The sequence below is a fragment of the Melanerpes formicivorus genome, unplaced genomic scaffold (genome assembly GCF_026170545.1).
Source record: "Melanerpes formicivorus ecotype bairdi unplaced genomic scaffold, bMelFor1.0.p_v2 SCAF_1, whole genome shotgun sequence".
Classification (NCBI taxonomy): Eukaryota; Metazoa; Chordata; class Aves; order Piciformes; family Picidae; genus Melanerpes; species Melanerpes formicivorus.
Window position 1 is genome coordinate 42322497 of NW_027142353.1, and position 16832 is coordinate 42339328.

The 16832-nt window shown below is 40.5% G+C and overlaps 1 protein-coding gene across 5 annotated transcripts in view; it reads right to left on the reverse strand.

Annotated features, from left to right (window-relative positions):
• P2RY8 (P2Y receptor family member 8) overlaps positions 1-16832 on the reverse strand; it is a 60743-nt gene that overhangs the window by 10387 nt on the left and 33524 nt on the right. The gene's annotated exons all lie outside the window — the stretch shown is intronic.

Here is a 16832-nt window from a genome sequence, read left to right on the forward strand (position 1 = left end):
ACATCACAAGGAAATACTGCACAATTCTTCAGAACTAGCTAAGCAGTAATATTAACTGTACATAGTTAACTTTAAATTTGCCATGTCTGTCCTGGACTATGCAGTTTTGCTGATAGTTGAGTTTTAGTTCACTTGAACCTTCACCTTTGCTAATCACAAATTAACAAAGTCAGGATTCTGTGCTGGTGTTAGCAACGTGTTGCAGCGTGGTGTTAGCACCTTAATTTAAATAAGGTCTGCAAAACCACAACCACTATCATCTGTGTCAATAACCCACTGCAGAATGGAACTAGTCAATGTGGTCTTAAAAAAGCTTATTTCTGCAGTAGTCAGGTTTATGGAAATAGTAAGGCTCTGGGCCAGTATTGACAAAAACCTCTCAGCATCTGAAGCGTGATTCCATGACTGTGCTAGTTACACTACAAAATAAAACAGCTTGCAGTTTTCTTCATCGATGTGCAAGGTAGCCAGCTTTTAAAGATTTTGTGAGGAAAACCTTAGGTCAATTGAAACCCAACTTGTGTAACTCTACTGATGGATTTTCTATGTTGGTCTAAATTTCAGTCAGAGTATACATCCTAAACTGGATTTAAAGAGGTTCCAGTTTATGAGTTAATAGCTAGAATATTACATATATATTGGTCTTTTCTACACACACAGGCTTTGTAAGCCTAATGTTTTTCAAGCTGGTATTTTTAAAAGAATTAGCAAAGATAGGCAATTCCTTCTAAGAATTCAAAATAACTGCTCAGGAATTCACTCTACAGGACTTACACTCCTTTGCAGTCACTGACTATGTGCATGGTCTTATGTTCTAGCAACACAAGGTAACTTGCCTTTTGTTGAAATAATGCTGCCTTGCACATCATGGAGGAAGACCATGAAAGCAGTTACTGATGCCTGGCAGGGAATCTTGACTTCATTAGACCCAAATTTTTATGAGATGGTGCATGGCTATGAATAACCAGCTTGTAAAGTTTCTTTTAGCTACCCTGTCAGACATCCCAGGTAATGTGGAGTTATCCTGTGCCAGAAGGCCCTACTCCAGGTAGATTGCCCTTGAATTATGGCAAGATGGTGAAGACTTATGTTTTTATAGAACTTTGACCACAGAAAGTTCCTGATCAAGTCTAAATTTAAATAACACATTAACTGGTTTCCTGTATAACTTTAAATCCTTCAAATATTGTCTGTGGCGAGAACTGAGAGACAATGCCTTACAGTCTTCCATTACTTTCCATTACTACAAGTAATTGCCTTACATAGCTATTGAGAAGGGAAAAGTGTAGTTTGTTCCCCTTCTGACTTGAAATGCCAGAAAAAGTAGTACTAGTTTGTTGGTACAAGGTGTTTGTGCTAGGCACTGTGACAGATTCCCAAGAGAGAATTCCTCAATCTTCAGAAATCTTATACTGAATCTGTATGGTCTGTGTGGCATTGTACACTAAACATACATATATATGTATGTGTGTGTGTGTGTGTGTATACACAAACACACACATAAACATATACATGTGTGTGCAAATATACATACTATTTGAAATCTATACTTTCTATCTTTTATCTCTCTTTTCTGTGAAGCACTTTTTCAACGTTTTCTTTCCTTTTCAGTCCACAAAGGAATTGAGGTGGTGTTATGTGCGTATTTTTGAAGATTATCTGTAGAGATAAAAAAGACTCTCACACATTGCTTTTTCTTGTACTTGCACTAAAGTTACCACAAGTCTGTAGCTGTTGATCAATTTAACATATGATGGAATCCATAAACACGACAGTTAAAGAAGTTTTGTAGGTGTAGCTGAAAGGATAATTTAGCATGGCATTGGGGAAATGCTTTGAGCAAAGGATCTAGAGTGATTCTAACATTCATGTAATGTACTGAGACCAGAAATTGGAAACAATATTGTTAGAGGTGAATCAAACAACTTGGCTGAGCATGTAGGCCATCTTCAAATAGGCCTTTTTCCACTACTTCCATTGGTTGGTCTCAGTATGTGCAAACCTCTTATTACCTCCTAAATAAACATGTCTTGGTGACTTGTAAATAAAGGCTGAATTATTATTCCTCTTGTAAGATCTATATGGATTGGCAACTTTTTTCCAAAGCAGTAGCATTATGTAGTAGGATTTGGGTATAGTTTGCACTTTTGATGTCTGGTCTTTGCTAAACCTGTGGATTTAGCATCTCTAAAAATCTAAGTGTCTATTTTAGAGTGACTTAGAAAGTGTGGATGCCACTGTGTTGGAAGGATTTCCAGTAACCTTAACAGGCTCATATGTAGTCACTCCTAATGTAAATGCAGGTATTTGAAGCTGAATCCAGCCCATTTTAAAACATCCTGTTGATTCCAATTCTGGTTTCCTGGAGGTCAAAATCTGAAGTAGTCCTCTAAAACACAGTCTCAAGCTGTACCAGAGGAAGTTTAGGCTGGATGTTAGGAAGAAATTCTTCACAGAAAGAGTGATTTGCCTTTGGAATGGGCTGTCTGGGGGGGGGGGGGGGTGGAGTCACTGGTCCTGGTAGTGTTTAAAACCAGATTGGATGAGGCACTTAGTGCCATGGTTTAGCTAGTTAGATGGTGTTGGGTGATAGGTTGAACTTCATGATTCTGAAGGTGTTTTCCAACCTGGTTAAGTCCGTGATTCTGTCATAATTGTTCCCTATCACTCTTGGACCATGCAGCTGACACCTAAAAATGATTTGGCCAGCTCCTATATGTCATGGCAGGGCCAAACAGCCCCAGCACAAACCCTTGCCTTTGCATTCTTGAACCTGCTTGGACCTTGTCTGGCTTGAAACTGCCCCAAGTTGCATAGCCTCAAGTTGCCCGGTCCAGCAGCTGGGATAAAGGCATGAACATACGCACCGCAAGCTATGAGAGAAGCCATGAGCTTAGAAGTCAGAGACAAGCCTGCTTCCCCTTGCGACCAGGATTTTGCTGTGCTTCAATTCACCCCAAACAAAACAAGCGCCCATCACGAGAAGCATCGTTAACAGCCTGCTGTCTGCTGAAGCCAGACCAGCCATTGATGACCTCATGGCATTCCTGCCGGCAGCCTGCCATGCCTGGTGCATGAGAGCACCCCAAAGTCTCTAATACACAGCAGCAGCACTCTTTACCTGGGTACAACCAGCTGTGAGTATTAACTACCTCTTTGGCATAACAGTTCCCATTGAGTCTCCTCCCCCCCTGTGGTTGAGAGCCATTTAGCTCCCAGGGTATTCTCTTTCTGTTACATTCCTCCCAGTTTGCATAAAATTGTTTAAATTGTTGTAGTTACCCAAATAGTGTACATTCCCACTGTAAATATATTCTAACCGTTCATCAAACCTTTTGATTTTTCATATCAATAAAGGTTATTAATATTTTGATTAATATTGCTATATAGTTTATAATAAAGGAAATATTATATCATTTTCAACACTGTATGAACATGAATTGCTACAGAATTGGAGTAAACGCATGATTTCACCTGTACCTGTAGTATTCCAACTGGGCATCAAAATCTGCAGTCAGGTGTACATGAATGTAAAACTGCTTGCGTAGGAAAGGTGCACAACTGGGACTCAGAATAAAAACTTTTTTGCCTTCTCTTGGTCTTGCTGATGTACTTGCTCAGCATATATCATTTAACCTTTATTGACGGCCCACCTACAGGACTTACTGCTCTGCTCTTTCCCCACATCTCTTCTGCTGTGTATTGGAGATGAACTCCTGGCAGAGCAGGTATTCTCATGGCTTGCACATCAGTTAGATATGATTCCCATATTAGCATTAGTGAAAACAGTCTTGGTTGAAAAATACATGAGATTGGGCACTCTGTAGGAGCTACACTGACCTACACTTCACAGCTTTCTTGCATGCCTTATTCTCTGCTCCTGGAAGAGCAAGAAGACATGCGTGTACAGAAAGAATAGGCCTTGCTTTCTGTCAAACTGTGCCTCTTACTGGAAGGCTGTAGTACAAAAAAATTAAAAAAACAACCAAAACAAAATAAAAGCAGGAAATGCTTTCATATTGCTGGAACTGATATTGTGTCCATTCATTGCCCTGAACCCCCTGTCAATACCCACTGAAAATAGGTAAACCATGTATTCAGAAGGAGAGATGTGCCTGAACTGGCAAAGGGCAATCAATGTATGCAGGCTAAGGCAGAGGGAAATATGAGCTCATTCCCCAGCACTCTGGACTATGCTTTCCAGCCTTGCCTGAATGGTGGAATGGTTGGGGCTCACCTTGAGTATCTCTATAATAAACCTTGCACTGTCACAACTCTTTCTTTTTGCACAGTTTGTCATACTGCTTATAGTCACAGCTTGAGTACAAACCTTGAATCATATCTGTAGTACTGAGTTCTATACCACTGTATTTTTCCTGAGTGGTTTAGTTGTTTACATATATATATCTTACAAGTGATTGTGATTCTCTACAAGAGAAAGTTTCTTCATTTTTTTCAACATTGCCACCAGCAGTTAATAGTTTTTAAGATAAAATCATGGAGTACCTTGGCTGGTTCTGCCTTCTAATTATGATCATATCACGATCAGGGCATATATCAATACAACAGCCACGTATAGCCTGTATCTGTCTTGAGAAGATCAACCTAAGGCACATGCAGTACCATTATGGAGCCCAGATGACATGACCAGTATTCATTTCTCTTAGGACTAGTTCTGCAGGTCAGATATTCTTGCAGTTCCCAGTGAAGTCTGTGACAGCTCTGTGTGCTGTGTGTACAGAACCTCAGAGATCTTTGTTTGGTGGGTAGAAGTCAGCTCACCCTGTCTGAGCTCAGAAAACACTTTGTTCACATGCTGAAAGAACTGAAAGTTAGCTTCTCTGCAAAAGCTCATGGCTTATGCTGATCATCAATAATTGCAGCTGCACTGCTTGTGGCTGGCACAGGACATGGTAAAAATTCACACATGCTTGAATTACTGTACACCCGGAGTCACAGTCCACAAGTAATAGAACCTCAGAAATAGCTAACTACAGTAGCAGACACGCAGTATGGCCTACTTTTAAAAGCATACAAAAGGGCAAAGAGGAGCCAAAGTTATTATTACTTTTTCCTTGACTTTCCTTGACACTTAACACTTTTTTTCCTGACTTCTCATCAGTTTGGCAATTCAATACCAGTTAGAGGTATGACTGATAGCACAAGAGGTGGAGATTTCCAACAACACTTCACCTCTTGTCTGTTTTCTTTGTCACACTAATACAAAGAGGTACAACAAAAATAGAACCCTGAATCCACATCTGCTATTGTTTCATTCTTCTGAAAGTCTTCAAGTGCAGGTGAAACAGAAGGTCAAAGCTGAGCTCTTCAGTTGAACCAAACTTGAGGTGCCCTCGTATTCAGGCTTTGGTCTTCCTCTCAAGTCCTCACTGCACTTAGGTAATTGAAATGCATAAATAAAACAAAAATTTGATCCTATCCTTGTCTAGCATGCTCTTTCTGCATTGAAAAGTATGAGTGCCCTGATTATAGTCAAGATATATGCTGATATATTATTATATTAATATTACCTATGAAATGATCACAGGTAGAGCTCAAATGTATTCTGCAGCTGGTTTTGCTGGGGCAGCTAGTCTCTGCTCTTAACAGGCAGTACATTGCAACATCATATATTACTGGAGTTCCTCTTTATTGATAGCAAAGTGCCCTAAGATATCAGGGTCATTGCTGCTCTGCAAATCATTGCTGGCATCTTGCCATCTTGAAAAAAGAAATAATGAAAGGAAAGAAGCTGTGTTTTGAAGGGTGTTATTTATTAACCTGTACCCTAAAAAATAATCATTTCTTAAAAATTTTAATTTTTTATTTTAGTTTTTAGCTTGAAGTTAATAGAGCTGATTTGAGATATTCCATTTATAAACAGTCTGTATCTCACAATCTTTTCTACTACATATATATATGTGGCCTGCTGTTTTCAAGTGTATGGGAAAGCAAACACATTCTTGCAGTGTAAGCAAAGGTGTGAAGCCTTATCTCATCAGCCACTCAATGTATGTAATTTCAGTCAAAGGATATTGCTTTCCCCTATGGGAAAACAGAAGGTGTATTCATTACTGTTACACCACAGGCCATACAGCAAATATACGGCTACTTTGTGCCCTATGTTGTCTCTGCCATGAGTTGTCTGCTTGCCCACGTGTATAAGGTATATAAATGTAGTCAAAGATATCTGAAGCAGTGACCATGTGCAAGGTAAGAGCAATCTTAGTGTGATTCTGATAGGGGCAGTGACTCAGGACAGAGTATACCAGCAAAGTAAAAAAGAGGTGGGAAGCTGTCATGAAGACAGGTAAGCATTCTTATTTATTCAACTTATAAGATTAGTATTATGTATGAGATACTATTATAGATACTATATATTGAATATTATATATTAAACATAATTTATCAGATAGATGTACACCATAAGCATTTCTCCAGTGGCACCACAAACTGAAATACCTATAAACCCCATAATCAACACTCCAAGTACTAGAATTTTTCTCTTACTAATTCAGAATATGTATAGGTGTGTGTACACATATATATATATGCACAATATTATACATTTTGAGATCTTAAATTGCATCATCATATATAATGATACATTATATTATTTTCATCTTTCATAGTATAGCTACAATTGACAAATCTTCTCTTTTGATATTCTTTTTCATGACTTTAAGTAAAATTTCAGCTATATGAATTGCATTCAGTTTTGGACACCTCAATACAAGAGAGATGTGGAGGTGCTGGAGCAAAGAGCAATGAAGCTGGTGAAAGGCCTGGAGACTAAATCTGATAAAGAGCAACTGAAGGAGCTGGGGCTGTTCAGTTTGGAAAAGAGGAGGATGAAGGGAGACCTCATCACTGTCTACAACTACCTGAAAGGATGTTGTGGAGAGGCTGGTGCTGGTTTCTTCTCACAGGTAATTAGTGATAGAACAAGAGGGAATGGCCTCAAGATGTGACTGGGTAGGTTTAGACTGGACATTGGGAATATTTTTTTTCATGGAAAGAGTGGTCAGGCATTGGAATGTTCTGCCCAGGGAGGTGGTTGAGTCACCAACCTTTGATGTGTTTAAAGGTTATTTGGAGGTGGTGCTTGGGGATATGGTTTAGGGGTGAACCTTGTAGAGTAGGGTTATTGATTTGATTTGGTGATCCTGAGCGTCTTTTCCAACCTGAATGTTTCTGTGATTCTGTGAATGTTAAGTGTTTGTAGGAGGAACCTTTAACAGAAAGGTAATCCGTACTACAGTAGAGAGGCTCCAAGACCTAATGTAAAAAGCGTTGTCTAATTTTAAATTTTTGAGTTTCACTAGGTCCAAAACACCCTAGAGAAAAATGTGAGCTTGAGAACTCCACCAGACTTAAAGAGAATTCACTTCTAAGGTGACAACTAAAATTCAGTCACCTGGACAAATACAGTAAGTCTGTGAAATTCAATACCAAGGAAAAATACACAAAACTGAATTATTTTTTTTAATGTGCTTAACTCATAGACTGGAGAACTTAAAACTTTTGAAGTTTTATCATAAAACAAATAAAGAACATTATTTAAATGCAAACATTAGACAATTCTAAAAGTAGCTATATACGTAAGGTGTGGTGTGACTCAGTCTTTAGTGAGGTGACACACACTGTGGCGACTAGTTGATTGCCCTTGATTAATCATCTTTTGGCATGGATAAAACTATTGAGGTTTAGATGAGATCTTGCTAGGCTGGAGTCTAACCTCAAATGAAATGTATGGCTTTGTCAGAGTAAAAGGGAGCCCCTGGGTGGTGTGAGCCTATAGGACAGAGAAGAACTTAACTGTAGTAAGAATTCAGGTGTGGGAAAAGAAAATACAATCTTCTTACCCACTTTCCTTCACCTGAGTAGTTTAAAAGAGATAGGAAAATAAACTACACCAGCTTTGCTAAAATCTTTTAGTATAATAAAACAATAACTCAGCAGAGAAGAAATATGCTGAAGAAACTTTCAAACACACCATAAAGGAGTGGTCTCACCACAGACAAGCACTTCCTGCCTTTCTGGGGAGAATAGACATTTACTGGCAGAAAAAAGTCCTACAGATTGGAGGTTCTTCAGGGGTGCAGAGTATCATAGAATTGTAGTATCACAGAATGGCTTGGATTGAAAGGGATCTTAGAGACCATCTAGAAATGAATACTTTTCACTAGACCAGCTTGCAAACTGACCTTCAACAATTCCAGGGAAAGGACATCCACAACTTCTTTGAGCAACCTGTTCTGGTGTCTCACCACTCTCACAGTAAAGAATTTCTTCCTAATACCTAGTCTAAACTACCCTCTTTCAGTTTAAAGCTGTTACCCCTCACCCTATCACTTACACTCTGTGATAGGGTCCCTCCCCATTTTTCCTGTAGGCCCCCTTTAATTAACTGAAAGACTGCAATAAGGTCTCCCATTAAAATTCTCTTACCCGGCCTGACAACCCTAACATTCTCAGCCAGCCATCAAAAGGAAAGATGCTCCAGCACCCTGATCATCCTCAGGACCCTCCTCTGGATGCACTCAAGCACGTCTATGGCTTTCTTATGCTGTGGCCCCCAGAACAGGACACAGTACTCCGGGTGGGGTGTCACCGCAATGGAGTAGAGGGGGCATCTTCCTTGACCGGCTGGCCATGCTTCTTTTGATGCAGTCCAGGATGTGCTTGGCTTCATGGGTTGCAATTTCACATTGCTGGCTCATGTGCAGCTTTTCATCCACCAGAACCCCCAATTCCTTCTCTGCAATTCCTTCTCTCAATCCTTTCATCCTCGAGGCTGTATTGATACTGAGGACTGCCCTGATGCAGGTGCAGGACCTTGTACTTGACTTTGCTTTCTCGAGGTTGTGCAGTTGCCTCTGGATGGCATCCCATACCTCAAGCATGTCAGCTGCACCACTCAGCTTGGTGGCATCTGCAAACGTGCTCAGGGTGTGCTGATTCCACTGTCCATGACATTTAAACATCACCTGATAAAGACAGAAATTCTAGCTCCTGGTGTACTGATTATGGATTTTATATGTATTTGTTTCTGGGAAAACTTCCTGTTGGAGATGAAGACTATGAAACTTGTGGGACATATAAAGACAAACTCTAAAGTAGTTTTGAGCAGTGGTATAATTATACTCTGACAAGAGATTAATAACAATAGAGCAGTAAGAGACATCTGAAGGCAAATTTGGTATTGTTAGTACCTCTGAAGACCTTTAAGTGATGTGCTCTGAAATATTGCTGCATTCCTGCAGCTTCAGTGTGTAACTGAAAATAGATGTGTAGGTATCCGTGATCTCCTTGGGCAACTTGTTCCAGTGTCTCACCACCCTTTCTGGAAAGCACGTCTTTCTAGTACCAAATCTCTACCTGGGAGCTAGCAGTGTAGAAAAGCACATTTCAGTGACCAAAACCTTTCCCTGGGCTGGGTGAATCTCTTAGCATTGATGTAGCATAAAAATACACCATGTTGGCCCCAAAGAAATGCATGGATGTATCTGGTGAGAAATGAGACTGGTTAGAAAATAGCAAGCTTGAAACCTGAGGTCTCATGAGGGCTTCCCTATAGAAAGGTTTTGGTTCTCTTTTTCAAAACCTCACTTGTAGTTCCACAGATCTCAAAGGAAAATTGCTTCTGGGACATTCTTTGCTGACAGGCATCTGATGCTTTGACAGTAGTTGAAAGGCAATCCAGCCCCCACACTAGGCACCTTCTCGCCCAAAATCCCAAGGATGCCCTCAGCTTCTTGGGAGTAAAGATGGGGTGATGCTTTTGAAAACACAACTCAACCTCCTGCTCCATTTCTCACTTCTCTTCGTGAGAATAGTGGAGGTCATTTATTTTTTGCTACTACTTAGATCCCAGCTCTGTGTCAGGACCCATAGCTTGTTCTTGCTTATGGGAAGTTCAGGGCCATCTCAGACCTGCCAAGCCTGTGCTCTCCCCAGATCTGCTGAAATCACCTCGAGTCACCTGGGCACAATTTATGCACTTGCATGTGGTGGCCAGCCTACCTCTCTGTGCAACATCAGCCAGGCAATCCAGTGTCCCAGCAGGGTGTGCAAGATGAAGTTGCCAATGCTTGTGATAATTTCTTAGCATTACAGCCCATGGCAGGGGTTGATGTGTTTTGGCAAGCAAATGATGAGAAAAGACAATGTTTTGAAACTCATTCAGGGAACTGAAGGAAACAGGTCGAAGTTATTTTTATTCTAACACCTGAGCAAGTCTTTTGTAAAAACATAAATGCAATGTAAATTCCAGGAGAGAGCTTTAGTATAATTTCCTTTTCTGTGTGTGTTTCCCTCTCTCTTGCTCTGCCACATTGTGATATACATATACAGGGAGGGACGGAGGAAGAAAAGGAAAGCAGAGTTTAAGCTTTAAAATAAGTCTGGTTTCTTGAGGATTTGGGTTTATAAAAGGTTTTGCATTGCAAATTTATAAAAGAGCCTGGAAAGGCAAAATAAATTCATGCAACCCCTGCTAGCAACACCCATCCAGCCATGCAAGGTGATCAAAGCCGTATTGCTCTAACATCTCAGATACCAAAGATAAGAATGCAGTGATAAAAGGCGTTTCCTCACATGATGTGTGGAAAGTTTTGTACAAGTTAGGACTAGATGCTCAGTGCAGGTTCCCCTTTCAATTCTCTGAAATGCTTTTAAAAAAATCACACATGCACAAGAAAACAAATTTCAAAAGCGGTTTCCTCAGTTCAACCCTCCCACCACTCCTACACCACCTCTAGAGAGGTCAGCTCTAAGGCTTACTCTAAGCTACACATAAAAGTTACTTGTGTGTGCACTGCATAATTTGACAATTTTTAGAGCATTCTCTTAAATCCTGTTATAAAGTACCCTACACACACAAAAAAAGGGCTTGTTTTTTAGTTTTGCTTCACTGTTTCTTTAATACAAATGAAATCTATCCTTTTCTTTTTTTTTCACCAAGCCTAGTAGAAGGAGAAGACACCGAGAAATTCATTAGCTAAAACCTATAATGTCCTTTCAAAGGTTATACAATCACAGCAGGAAATATTTTGAAATGGTCACACTAATCACAAGACAGACTACTTTTTAGGCTGAACGTATGTTTCCATTAGTGTCCTATTTTTAGGTCATATCACATGCCAACTCCTTGTATTTTGATCATATATGGAGTAAGTTTTGTAGTCTTCATGAAAAATAGGATCATACTTCATTCTTGCTTTCTTCTTGCTTACTATACTCAAATTCATAATCTGACAGAAGCAGAGTGAAAACTAGACAGTTTACATCTAATTAAAGGTCAAGCTTTTGTTTACCTCATAGGTATTGTTTTCTTGTTTCTGTAAGCACCTGCAATAAAACAGTATTTGGGAAAGATGCCATTTTTGGCCTAGCTACAAAAGGAGTTAGACATCCATATATTTTCTTTTTGGATATCAGTCCCTAGCAGTAGGATTCCTATTCCTGACTGGTTTCCATGAACCTTTCTGCAAAATCAAAAGTAAAGTCAAACTTGTCTTCTGTTGTCAATACTGTCAACGCAAAAGTAGCAACTGTATTTTGACCAGATCAGTATGTCAGTGAACTTTCTGCAGTGGCACAACAACCAAAACACTATGGCTTTCTAGAGTAGAGTAAAGATCCACTTTATCAAACATGCCTTTGTAAAAGGATAGTTCTGGCACTCCAAGAGCACTTCCAAAGTGCTGTAATGAAATGGGCTGAGGACAATGACGACAACTAACTTCCTCATTAACAATTCTGCCAAAACCCATGTCAGTAAGGACATGAAAATGTTACTGAACTATCTATCTTCTTGTGAAAAAGCTTCCTTGCAGTAACAAAAGGTAGATGATTAATAAACAGCACTCCTAAGAGCTGACAAGAGTGTAGGTGATTCCTTGAGGATGATGGTCAGATTGTTTTCAGTTCCAGCACTCTCTCTTTCACTTGCTTGATGCCCTTTGAAAAGCTGCTGCCGATGGCCCTCGCTGAGATGTCCTGTACCTTTTTGGTCACTTAGGCATTTCAGAATGAGATCCAGAAAATCAGGACAATGAGCAGCAAGCAAGCCAGACAACAAGAAATGCCTTGATCTCTGAGAAAGCGAAAACTAAAATTTCTCCTGGAGTGAGATGCTTACATTAGTCATATCTCAGAAAAAATGGAACGATCCAAACTGCTAACAGTTGTACTATTCACATTTCTGAAACATCACTCAGTAGGGATAGGAATTAATTTCCCTCTTCAGAGTAGTGAGATTTGAATCTACATCTCCCACCAAGAAACAAGACTTTCTATTAGTCATTTTTAGAAAAACATACATTACATTGAAATAGGACCTGCAGTTTGGATGTCTTCTCTCAAGTCATGAACAAACACTAGTCTTCTTTTTTTTTTTTCTCACACATGGACTTTATATCCCACATGTACCTTGCAAACTGGAACAAATTCAGGTGCAAGAGTAAAGATAACTTGTAGTTAAATAATATTAACTTTGTGGTTCATGTATTTCTACAAATATGGCTGGTTCCATCAGATTGCATAAACATTCCTAGTCTGTAGAGACTGTTATAAGCATCCACAGAATTAAAGGGCACATGGCAGTGACACCTTTCTTCTGGCTGTATCCCATGCAGGATCTGCTCCAGGAAGTCCCCAGTAACGGAGTATACTGAGTCCTCAAAATGACTAGGCTTCATTGTTTTGATGCTGGGCACACTTAGCAAAAGCTGAGCAGTTGAAGACTTCCTTCAGGAGTTTTAGTACTTACAGTGACAACAGATTATTTTGGTTCCTAAAGTCTTTTTTCAATGCTAGCCTTAAGGCTGGATATTGGAAAGTTCACCTATGAAGAAGTATTTTCAACTTTAGTGTGAGACTGGGGTGAATGCCAACAAGTAGGTCAGGTTTATGAACATGAAGAAGCCTAACATGTGGCATATAATGTAAGCCACAATGCAGGTTTGCCTTGCTCTACTTCCTGGGATGTGCCCCTTTTGCAAAGAAAATCTGCTTGGCTTGTGCAGCTAATTTGTCACTAAGTGAGCATTGTCCCATCTTGGATGGATTACTAACACTGCCTTTTGTAATCCTCGGTGTCAGTCAAGTCAAAGTACTTGCCCTTCCTGCTTTTATGTCCATCTCAATAGCTTTTCTCTAGGTCAGAAACCCTGACAGATGTTTCATACAGTGTCACAGTATCGCCAAGGTTGGAAGAGACCTCGAGGATCATTGAGTCCAACCTGTCAACACAGACCTCATGACTAGACCATGGCACCAAGTGCCACGTCCAATCTCCTCTTGAATACCTCGAGGGATGGTGACTCCACCACCTCCCTGGGCAGCACATTCCAATGACTAATGTCTCTCTCAGTGAAGAACTTTCTCCTCACCTCGAGCCTAAACTTCCCCTGGCACAGCTTGAGACTGTGTCCCCTTGTTCTGGTGCTGGTTGCCTGGGAGAAGAGACTAACCCCTTCCCGGCTACAGCCACCTTTCAGGTAGTTGTAGAGCGCAATGAGGTCACCCCTGAGCCTCCTCTTCTCCAGGCTAAACAATCCCAGCTCCCTCAGCCTCTCCTCATAGGGCTTGTGTTGAAGGCCTCTCACCAGTCTCTTGTTGCCCTTCTCTGGACACGTTCAAGTGTCTCAATGCCCTTCTTAAACTGAGGGGCCCAGAACTGGACACAGTACTCAAGGTGTGGCCTAACCAATGCAGAGTACAGGGGTACAATGACTTCTCTGCTCCTGCTGGCCACACTATTCGTAATGCAGTCCAGGATGCCATTGGCCTTCTTGGCCACCTGGGCACACTGCTGGCTCATGTTTAGGTGGCTGTTGATCAGCACTCCCAGGTCCCTCTCCTTTTGGCAGCTCTCCAGGCACTCTGACCCCAGCCTGTAGCACTGCATGGGGTTGCTGTGGCCAAAGTGCAACACTAGGCACTTGGACTTGTTGAATGACATCCCATTGGACTCCGCCCATCTGTCTAGTTGATTGAGTTCCCTCTGCAAAATACTGCACTGCCACTCAATCAGCTAGTCAGTCTTCCCAGATCATGGCATGTCTGCAGATGTAACTTTTTCCTTGCCAGACTCCTTGAGAACAGATACTATGTCCATATATCTTTTTGGAGCAGACTAGGAAATGCAATGAACAGAGAAAAGCTGCCTGGCTCAGCTCTGAATTTTTATAGCAGACAGAACAATCTACATACAAGGGACTTGTAGGGGCAGACAAAGGTGAGTTTGGCAGGTGATTATGGTACTTTCGCTGCAAATCACCATGATGAGCAGGCATGTTTCTTTCACTCCTGACAGGCAGTAGTAGGACTGCTTCTTGTTGCACAAACATACTTTATTTCCTTAGTTGTTGAGAGAAGGATGATGAATCTTGGGTCACGTGGTATAGATATCCACTTGATCTACCTCTTGCTGAGGTCCTTTATATATCCCCCTGAATCCCCTTCCTCAACCTGTTACCCCAAGATGGGATGGGAGAATAACAATATTCTACCCTAACTATATTTACCTACCAAGAGGGGCAATTACACAGGGAGATACCTAGGAAGCTGTTTTAAACTGGGCTTATGGAGTTAACAATGTAGAGCAGGCTGGCCTCAGAGTGGAGGCTCATGGGACTTACGTGAAGGAGTTCACACACACATCCCCATCCCAGCACAAGACCTCAGCTATCTCTTTGTGACATCCTGTCTTTGCCCATATGACTAACAGTGGGTTTGGGGATGCATCAATGTAAAGAAAAGCAGAAGGCAGGTGATCAGGTCATTTTTAGTGTCATGTTGTGGCAGATGGCAAGCAATCCTGATACTTCTATAAGCAGCGTGTGATGTAGGCTTGTCAGAATGCAACACTATTAGGAAGACTATAAAGTTTTTGGTGGAAATAGCCTGGCAAACCCCCACTCCTCCCAAGCTGTTTTCACCTCTTCAAGAAGCTACCTGAAAATTTTCTAGGCTTTCATACTCCCAGATGGTTAGAAAGATGCATAGATCAACTTATTCTTAAACTGTAAATGAAGAAGTGCAAGTATCTAAATGGTTGTACAGTATAGAGTTAAAGGGAAGGGAGGGGAAATGAGGAAGTAGTGGTTGAAACAATCTGCTTTTAAGCATACAAAAACTTTTAAAAGTCTTGATAATATTTTAAACAGTGTGTAAACAACACAGAAGAGCCCCCAAAGAGTTTTTTTCCTGGGGAGTAGGTGTGTTCAGAACTAGTGGAAACTGTAATAGGAACTTCAGAAATAGAAACCACATTTTTAGCCAAAGAACAAGCACAGGTTTCTTGCCCACCCAGACCGAAACTTGAAGTGAAGGGACTGTATCTAATCAGGAAAGATGTTGATTTCCAAACTCTTCCAGCATAGGGTAGTAGGATTTTTTTTTTTTCTACACAGTTATTTAATTTGAGATCTATGGGATCAAAAGTATATGAAAGGGGGCAAGTGCCATAAAGTACTTTACCTTGGGGTTTGCCACTGATGACAGCTGAACTGTTGGTGTCAAAAAGACAGCTACAAACTGATTTGCAAAGAACATCTCCTTACTCTGTATTTCTGATCTACGAGTGATAAGCTGTCTCTTTTAAAAATAATGTTTATATTGCTCTGTTTAGCCACTGCAGAAATACTCTTGACATTTGTCATCATGGACAGTCATCATTTGGCAGCAGTACAATCTTTGTAGCCCTAACATAGAAAAAGAATCTTTAACACTAGTCACTTTGTTTTACAGATATGTCTTCAAAAAAAGTGTTGTCATTTGCAAATGTCTATATGTTGGTCGTTGCCAAAATGTACAACACCATGTCTCACCAGTGTGAGTGGTTATGGAAAAGGGTTTAGATTAGGGATGGTTTATGATTAATTTATTTCACAAGTGAAATAAATGCAAATAAAATTTATATAAAATAAATAAACAGGGAAAATTGACAATATTTCATTATAATCTTCACAACTATTTAGTAGTTTAATTGCTGCAAGCTTAACTTTCTCCTTCTATGCTATCCCCTTTAACAGTCATGCATGAGGCAATAAGAGAGCACGTAACAGTTTGTAAGACTTCTATTTACCAGCATCACCGCAAATTTGTCTGTCTTCACTGCCTTTGATGGCTGCACATCAAGAAAATTGTGCTTCGGCTCAGATCTCAAAAAAGGAAATAAGCCTCCACAAGACAGTGTCTGTGGCATGTTTTTCCTCTGGAGGAGGAGAGCATTGAGGCATTAGTTTTGACACAGAAAGCAAAGGCTGAATCTATTTCAGAGAAGGCTTAAGTGTTTGTCTTCTTCCCAGAAGAAAGTAGAATGGCACAACAGTGCTGGACTGCAGAAGGATATTTGGTCTGTATTCAGAGGCTGATATTTGCCCTTCCTCCCTCAATAATAACTCAGGAGAAGACTGTAGATGTGAGCAGTGACAATAATGACAATCTTTACTACAGAGTCATCTACCAAGAGGCACAGAATTATAGGAAGAAAATTGATTAGTGTTTTCTACTCCCAATAGAGCCACTGGAGAGCTTGCTGGTGTTATGTCCCCTTTCAGAGGATGCCACTGTGAGTCTCATGCTAACTGCTCAAAATGGTTCTCTCCCATCCAGTTTTCAGCCTGGCATCAAAGTAATAAAACTATAGGCCAGAATAAATGGAAGAGTATTTCAGGTTGTTACAAAAACTGGTCCACAAATCCTACACTGAATATTGATTGACTCAACACATAACAGACAATTTATGAATGGGCCAAGACTCAATGAATACATTTATTTTCCAAAGCAAGAATGTTTACCATTTGACTCTCGTGGGCCCA